Source organism: Echinops telfairi, unplaced genomic scaffold (genome assembly GCF_000313985.2).
Source record: "Echinops telfairi isolate 266 unplaced genomic scaffold, ASM31398v2 ScPeMD7_7473;HRSCAF=8511, whole genome shotgun sequence".
Lineage (NCBI taxonomy): Eukaryota > Metazoa > Chordata > Mammalia > Afrosoricida > Tenrecidae > Echinops > Echinops telfairi.
Genome location: NW_022111377.1, coordinates 1,779,427 through 1,788,884, shown reverse-complemented (window position 1 = coordinate 1,788,884; position 9,458 = coordinate 1,779,427). Strand labels below are relative to the sequence as shown.

General features: G+C 38.4%; 1 protein-coding gene and 1 non-coding gene across 2 annotated transcripts in view; one reads left to right on the top strand and one right to left on the bottom strand.

Annotated features, from left to right (window-relative positions):
- The window catches only part of USP6NL (USP6 N-terminal like), a 182,659-nt gene that overhangs the window by 92,253 nt on the left and 80,948 nt on the right, over positions 1-9,458 (bottom strand). The gene's annotated exons all lie outside the window — the stretch shown is intronic.
- Positions 811-917, top strand: LOC115874015. Its single transcript, XR_004048757.1, has one exon. It is a non-coding gene; the product is annotated as a U6 spliceosomal RNA (small nuclear RNA).

Here is a 9,458-nt window from a genome sequence, read left to right as displayed (position 1 = left end):
TATCATGGAGGTGAGCACAGGTGGTGGCATCTTGTATGGGAATCCTGAACATTCACATTAGGTTACTTTGCAATGAACTATACATCCCTGTCCATCCCATCCCCTACCTTCAATGAGGTGATCAAAATCTTATACGCAAGGCTCAATTGGAGTCTAAATTAATTTTTCAAACAAAAGTCAATAAATTATTTTAAGGACACACTAAATGGAGAAAACAGTCCCTTATAGAAAGCTGTACTTGATGAGCTATGAGCCAATTTTCACATGAAATAATAACATACTTCAAGGAGGTTGACTATAAAACATTTTACATGCAAGACTTGTCATCCTTCATATTGCAGGAAACATTCCTTACAAAGCACTGTTTCCAGCTAAGTTACTTACCTGAAATTATAGAATGAGTTTAGAACAATAAATGAAATTATTTTAGATGCAAATACGTACAACTAATTTTACAACGTAGCAAACATTGGAAACAACATAAATGTCCAACAATTCCACTATTAAAAACCAAGAAACAAAACTATATGTACCTATTTTGTATTCATCCTCAAGACAAAGTACAATAAATAGGGGGAGGCAGTGAGAACGAGGTTCAGAGCACTGCAGATAGCACACTGTTGAGGTTACAAACGCATGCCCATACATGAGAAGCTAACATTGTTTCTCCTGTGGGAATCTTACACTGGATGGGTGACGGAACAAGGATTCTGGGTGATGCAGTGGGTGAGTGCTTATCTGCTATTTGAACCCACCAGCGCTCCATGAGAGAAAGGCACAGAAGTCTGCTTCCATAAGGACTGCAGCCCTGTGCTCACTTTGGCAGCACATACACTAAAATTGGAACGATACAGAGAAGATTAGCATGGCCCCTGCGCAAGGATGGCACACAAATTTGAGAAGCGTTCCATATTATTTCTCTGATTTTAACAGTGTAACCTGTTAACTTCCCTGGTAAACCTCTATAATCAGGAAAAAAAGAAGAGATTACAGCCCTAGAAACCTCACAGGGCAGCAGTTCTACTCTATTCTACTCTACAGGGATGAGTGAGAACCAACTCTACACAACAGGTGTGATTTGGCATGGTTGCATGAATGGGCACTTATTTCTCAATGTACAACCTTTTAGTATACCTGGAACTGTTTTACTCTGTATATATACCATCTTCTCAAAATAGAAATATAAAACTTCTTACAATTTTAAAGGCAAGTGTACTTTGCAGGGATAAGTTAAAGATTTACTCTACTCTAACATAGCGACTTAATACTACACATTAACAGTGCCTTCCACACAGTAAACGTTCCCTTCTCTACCCACCCTGATTTTAGCCTCCAATGATCGGAAACATCATGAGGGTCAAATGTGAGCCCCCCGCCCCCCAGCTTTCTTTGCTGCTCTGAGAAGAAAAGGAAGCACAGACATTCAAAGAGATGGACCGTACCATTGCAGCGGTGCTGCTTTTCTCCTGTGACCGAAAGAAACCCAACCAAAGCTTTCCCTCCAGCAGGCCATACAGGCAGGGGGCACGCAACGTTGCAGAAATGGGAAATTAAGCATCTATATTCTACTTTCTTGATATGTGATTAGAGGATCAAGCCCAGAGGAACAGCAACAATGTGTAAAAGGGTCAGCATTTTGCTGAGAACTGGAAAAATTAAACAAGGGATACTACAAATGCTAAAGTCACTACATCTTATATCATTAACCAACCAAAACCAAACTCACTGCCATCAAAGTCAATTCTGACTCATAACAACCCTACAGGGCAGGGTCAGAACTGCTCCTGTGGGTTTCCAATTACCGGAGTAGAAAGCCTCACCTTTCCCCCAAGAAGCAGCTGGCAGTTTTGAACTAATGACTTAACATAACCACACACCACTGGGTGGGGTGGTGGGGAGAGCGAGCGAGCGAGCGAGTGAGTGAGCGAGTGAGAGTGTGTATGAGTGTGTGTGTGTGTGTGTGTGTGTGTGTGTGTGTGTCAAAGAGAGAGATCAAAAAGGCTGCTTCAAATACTCTTTAAGGAAGTAAAAAACAAATAAAATACAGGAGAACCTCCCTTAACAGGTAGCTCTACAACTTTCCTGATCAAATCACTTATCAGAGTAGATATTTAATGCTTACAAATCTGAGTTGTTTTTATGTAAATGCCTTCTAGGGCTTCCCTTTATTTTGCTTTTCAAAATGCTTTTTTTTTTTCAGTTTTAAAAGTATTTCCTTTAAACTTCTATTTCCCATATGATATTAATCCTGACAACTGTTGATCTGCCTATCATAGAACTCCCAAGGTTGGAAATGAATTAATATACATGAACACCTTAATGCACTTGATAGTAACAGAAAAAATAGTTCCTATTATTGCTAATGACAAGTTACTTTTAATACTGATAATCTAACAGGCTCCTTTGATTTCCAATAAAGTCAACAATGGTTTGACCTTTCCACAAACGTTTGCATACAAGGCTCTCTGCAGGTACTGAGAAACATAAAGATGATTAATACCTAAATTTCTTGCCCTCAAGATGCATACAGCCTTGTTAAAGAATGAAAAAATATTTACAATCTTTAAGGGACATGTTCAACAAAGCACCTTACCAGCAATGAGAGGCTAAAGTTAACAACCATTCTTAAAGCACCTTACAGTCTACAGGGGATGATGATCTGTCTTTGCTTATTTCAATATATTATAAATGAGGACAAATTGAAAATTTTCTTTATTTTTTCCAGGAGATGCCTTTGATTTGCAGCTTACGTTCCTCTAGAATCGAAGTGCATGTAGAAATCAGAAGCTCATATTGCTTGGCAAGTCCACTGGACTGCCAATAGAAAATAAAGTTAATTCCCTACTTCCTTCAAAGCACTATCAAGCACTATAAATCTTTTGGAATATGTGGCTATTTTTACTTAGGATACAATGTACTTTCCTACAATGGTTTTCCTACTAAATTAAATTATGTCTGGTGTGTGCGTGTGTGTGTGTGTGTACACACACATGTAAATATAGCTTTCCCAAAATCTAGTCAACAGTTTCACAAAAATCTTGGTAATTCATTTAACAAATCAATACTGTTTCAGAAAATTAAAGATGATATAAGGGTAATTTTACTCTTTTTGATTTTGATTTTGTCCCATTCTTAAAACAGCTCTACCTCTTAACTACAGATAAAAACTTAAGCTTCAATCTCCTAAACTATAAAAAGAGAAATACAACGATGACAAAAGCATTAGCTAACCCTTACTTAATGTCTATGAGGTATCAGGTTCTGGTTTATGCCCGTTACAATGCTGTATACATATACTTGGAGCCTGGATAGCACCAGTTTGTGAACCAGCAGTTTGTGATTGGCTAGGAACCTAAAGGCTAGTGGTCAGAACTCACTCAGCAGCTCCAAGGAAGAAAGGCTAGGTCAAGTGTTTCCATAAAGATTACAGCCAAGAAAACCTTTGGATTGCCTTGAGTTGGAGGTTGGTTTGATGGCAGTAAACAACCACAAGTATATACTCTCAGCATACTATCATCTGTAAACCCAAAACAACCCTATGGTGAGTGCACTATTAATTATCACCAAATTACAGCTGAGGAAAAGAAGACACTAGACCAGCGGTTCTCAACTTGGGGGGTCACAACCCCTTTGGGGGCTGAACGACCCTTTCACATGATTCATAACAGTAGCAAAACTACAGTTATGAAGTAGCAACAAAAATCATGTTATGGTGGGAGGGTCACCACCACATGAGGAACTGTGTTAAACGGCCAGCATTAGGAAGGTTGAGAACCACTGCTCTAGACACTTTGCAGATGTACTGAAGAAAGTCTCCAAAGGTGGCAGGTGAGATTTGAACTCAAACATAGTCTGGATCAAGAACCTATACTCTAAAGCACTAAGCTACACCTGCCTAATAATTATATAACAGTCTTGACCAACTCATACTATTCTTGTGAAGATCAAATTTAACCAAGCTCATCAGAGCATGTTACAACTTTTTAAGTGCTATATTAAGTTTATTAGTAGCAGTACATTATTAAGGACAAGATGACTGATGACACTGAATGTGCAAGTATCAAAGCAAAACTTAAATTAAAAAAATATTTAAAAGTTAAAATAATTGGGAAAGAACATGTACACAGGATAGAAAGGGATGGGACCTCACGACACACAGAATCCAAGAGTGGGAATGGTGATGCTGGAAGGGTAGGGGGAAGTGGGGGACAGGCAGGGAGAAAGGGGGAACCAATCGCAATGATCGACACATAACCATACACCCCTCTACAGGCGTAAGAACAACAGAAAACATGGGGGAAGGGAGACAGCAATTGGTGGGAGAGATGAAAATAAGAACAGTGTACAATCTATAGAGGGAGGACTATGGGGGAGGGGGGGAAATAAAGCTGATACCAAGGACTCAATAGAAAGTAAATGTCTAGAAGAGAACGAGGGCAGCATCTGTACAAACATGCCTGATTCAACTGATGTATGGATTGCGATAAGAGTTGTACGAGCCCCAATAAAATGATTAAAAAAAAGAATTGGGAAAGAAATTTATATTTTATTTAAGTCAATAAATAAGGAAGTACCCCCTTCACACCTCTTAGAAAGCGGTCACTCAGCTTCTCCTTTAATGTTTACAAATGATAAAAAAGACTCACAAGCTCACAAGTCATTTTGAAATGCTCTCATTATTATTAGAAACGTCTCCATTTGAGTTCCAAACAAAATTAGGCTTTTCCACATGACAGGCCTATAAATACAAACCTTTGACTTATTCACATCGCTCAACACATGACATTTTATTAAAGCCCCCCGTTGAAATTTGACACCCAACATTCAACATGATGCCCAAACCAACAAATAAATACAAGGCCTAGTTAGTGAGGAGAAGAGCTACTACCTTATAGAAGTTGCACCCAAACCATCCCCCTTTCCCCACCTGGCTGCCCTCTCACTGCGGCTTATCGTTTTCTAATGAAAACCTCTCAATCCTCTCTAACAAGCTATTGGAATATCAGTGTAAAACTTCACATCTTTATCATTTTAAATTGAATCCATTTTTACCCCATTTTGGTCCATTATATTAGCCTGTATGGAACTCTAGTGGAGCTGTGAGCTATGTGTTAGGCTGATAACCACAAGGTCAGCAGTTAAACCACACTACCCACTTCACTTCGTGGGAGAAAATGAAGCTACTTGTTCCCATATAGGTTTTCAATCCTGTTAATTCTGTACAGATTCACTGTAGGGCAGAATTGTGTGCAGCACTACAACCTAACCCAACCTAACTCACCACCACCGATTCCAATCCAGCTCATGGTGACCTGACAGAGCAAGGCAGAACTGCCCCTGGAGGATTCCGAAAATGATTTCTTTTTTAAAACTGTTTTGTTGTTACATAATCCACATTTCACACAATTTAATAGTTCAATCATATCAAGAAGTGTCGTACAAGCATTACCACTGTCAATTTTAGAACCATTTTCTTCTTCTACTCATTGTTATTAGTTCCCCATTTCCCCCTACCTTCCCTACCATACCCCAAGAAACCATTCATCCTTTAAAGAAGCAGAAAGGGGCAAGGGGGACGGGAGGGGGGACGGGCAGCGGGGAGGCCTGGTGGTTTCGGACTCAACATGCCACTTTGATATGTGTAGCCCAACATGCCAAACCAGGAGAGCCTCACATTAGTTCCTAAATTCTTGTTTTCCTGTTGGTTGCTTTGTTTTGCCTCGGGCTCTTTGACATTCTATTCCCTCAATCGGAACTTCTTTTCACTCTGCTTGGTTGGCTGACTCCTACTCCACTTCCCATGGCAACCAGAAAGCCATCTCTTTAGGGACAGTAGTTTCCTCGGTTGTTCTTTTTTATGGGCCCATTATATTTTTCTTTATAAAATGTACCACAATTTATAAACATTTTATTTTCTGTTTTCTCTATTGGACTCACACAGATCAGTCTATGTCTGCTTTACTTAGCACTGCAAATCAGTGTGTAGTACATATAACTTTTCAATAAACTCATGAAATAACTGAATGAACAAGATCTACCTAATCTGATCTTTCTCCTAACCTAAGTGAAATATATACCATAGTAAAAATGAGAAACTGAGACTTAAAAGAAGGTAAACTATGTTGACAAAGAAGTACAGCCAGAATGCTCCTTAGAAGCAAGGATGGTGAGACTTTGTTTCATGTACTTTGAACATGTTATTAAGAGAGATCGGTCTCTGGAAAAGGATATCATGTGATGCTTGGCAAAGTAGAGGGACAGTGAAAAAAAGGAAGCCCCTCAACAAGATGGATTGACACAGTGGCTGCAACCATGGGCTCAAACAGAACCATTGTGAGGATGGCGTAGGAGCAGGCACTGTTTGGTTCTGTTGTGCACAGGGTCACTATAAATGGGAACTGCCTCACTGACACCTATAGCAAAATAGCTATGTTGACCCAGGTTACACCGTTAGTAAGTGGGATACCCTGAATGAAACTTGGGCTTGACTCCAAACCCTTTCCAATTAACCATGTATTAAAGTTTATATAGGATGCAAAACTCACTGAGTTAATAAAATATACTGCCTAAGTCTATCAACCTTAAGTTATAGGTCAGATCTGACACAGACTTTAAGAACTGTTCAAATTATTTTCCCTTCCCTAAATTGTTGTTTCATCAAATACTGCTTGAAAAATAGGGCCAGCTGAATATGGTGGTGCTGTGGGCTAATCATTGGGATGCTATCCACAAAGTCAGTGGTTCAAACCTACCAGCAGCTCTGAAAGACAGATAAGACTGTAAAAGACAGTCTTGAAACCCTTATATAGTCACCGAATCAAAATCAATTCAATGGCAATAGGTTTTAGTAATGGTACTTTTTTTATACACATGCATTTAATTGGTTACTATTAAATTTATAGCACATACCTAAACAAGTATAGTTTCATTGCACATTTTCCTTGGAGTAATAAATTATTTATACACTCATCCTTTTAATAAGAGTATTCTCTTACTACTTTACTATAGTTTCTACCAAGACTAAATAGTGCCAGTCACCACATGGAAAAGCTCTAAAATGTGCCTACAAGCATGGCTAATACACAGGAATTAAGAAAAAAGAAAGGTTATGTTCAACAATGCTAGATCTACTACAATAATTCCATTCATTGGGGGGGAAATAGACACCAGAAAAAGAAACGCAGAATAAAAGAACTTTTGAATGACAGTCAGCTAAAACAAGTGAGCCAGGATAGTGATTAATTCAAAAATTGGAACCGACAATATCCTAAATCTTAACTAAAAGGAAATATCTACAAACACCCCTTTTCAAAATAAGGCAATAATGCTGCTTTATAGTAAATTTTTGTTTTCAATGTGATCATAGTTTTGCCACATGCATAAAAATTTAAGCAATTTTAGTCCATGATAAACTGTCAAAGGATAGAGATTATATAAAAATACAACTTATTACAACTGAAGGCTTGTTATGGTTTCTCTTTTATAATATGAATATAATCACGAAATTATTTTACATTAATGCAGCATACAGAGAGGTTCACACCCACAAATAGGTAATATATAATTAAATATACTCTTAACTTTACCGTTACATTTATTTCCTTACAAAGAATTCCTTCCAAATCCTAATCTGCCTATTTCTACAAAGAATATCACCATCCAGACCTTAAATTCAAAGTCAGAGGCTTATTTTTAATATTTTCTTTTTCCTTCACCCTAATATGCCCATCACTAATTTTTCTATGTTTTTTAATTGACGCTTCCAACTGTTTCTTCTCATTTTGACTTACGCGTCTTCAGCAAGTGAAGAACAACACCATCACTTTGGGGCCATCTGTTCCAATCTCGGAAGATTGGTCTCCTTTGCCAACAGTTATGTCCCCAGGGTTGTCACTCCTGGTCTCCCTGTCTTCCTGTCTTCAATCTGTTCTTCCAAGAGTAACTACATTCATTCCCAATAGGTTGAAACCCAAAGCTACTCCATATAATCCCTGAATGGCAACTTCACACACTATAATCACTGGATACCTCCCCTGGTAATCTGGTCTAAGTCTTTGGTTGTGGACTCCAAACACTACCCTACCCCGTGCCATCGCTGGATTCCATAATCAAGGCACACTGCACTTCCTCCTCCAGGGCAGCAGGCTCAGACACAACCTCACGCTTCTGTGTATTATCAGATCTACTCTCCTAATCATTAACTTCATAAGAATTACATCCATTAAATTCTAATCAAATTAAAAGCTGTAGTATACTGAAGTTACATATAAATATTTATAGAAAAACAAATTATATACAAGCACAAAACAAACACAGTGAATTTTTTCTGGGGTTTGTAAAATAAATTTTTTAAATTCAAAGTATGATGCCTACAACTAAGCGTAGTCTATTTTGCTCAATATTAGTACATAATTTACAATGCCTAGATGACACATTCAGATCAACTACTGCCATGGTTTGAAAAATAACCAACTTCTGGGGGGAAAAAAACAACTTTGAAGAACAATAACTGCCATCAAGCCAAGCTTCATTATATTTTTTCTATAATCATGACAGCATGATTTTTAAGACATTGGCAAAAAGAAGCACCAAATTCCTTAAAGTAAACGTTCAAGGATAACTTCAATAAAGCAACAGCAGCAAGTCCCCAAAATAAAACAGGTGTGATTGTGTGTGTACACACATGTGTGTTTGTGTTTACTCAAGGATTATGTCTTCCATTCCAGTATGATGGACAATCTAGTTTTCAGCTTGTTTCTGAAGATTAAAAATTATTATGTTTTAAGATGAAGTTGCAGGCAGTATTTGCTAACTTTAATAGCAATTTCTACTTATTTACCATAAAGACAAGATGTAGAAAAATATTCATGTCAGGAATATCATAAAAATAATATACATTTGGGACATTGGGCCTCTACTCAAGTACTCCCTCAATGCAAGAACGCAGTGTTCTATTAAATTGGCATTCCATGATGCTCACCTTTCTGACACAACCACTGAAGACAAAGCGGGGGCATGACCGGCTATCAAAAGATATAGCGTCCAGGGTCTTAAAGGCTTGAAGGTAAACAAGCGGCCATCGAGCTGAGAAGCAACAAAGCTCACATGGAAGAAGCACACCAACTGGTGTGATCATTAGGTGTCGATGGGATCAGGTATCAGGCATCAAAGAACAAAAAAATCATATCATTGTGAATAAGGGGGAGTGTGGAGTGGAAACCCAAAGCCCATCTGTAGGCAACTGGACATCTCCTTACAGAAGGCTTGCAGGGAAGTGACAAGCCAATCAGGGTGCGGTATAGCAACGATGCAACATACAATTTTCCTCTAGTTCTTTAATGCTTCCTCCCTCCCACAATCATGATACCAATTCTACCTTACAAATCCGGCTAGACCAGAGGATGTACACTGGTACAGATAAGAACTGGAAACACAGGGAATCCAGAACAGATAAACCC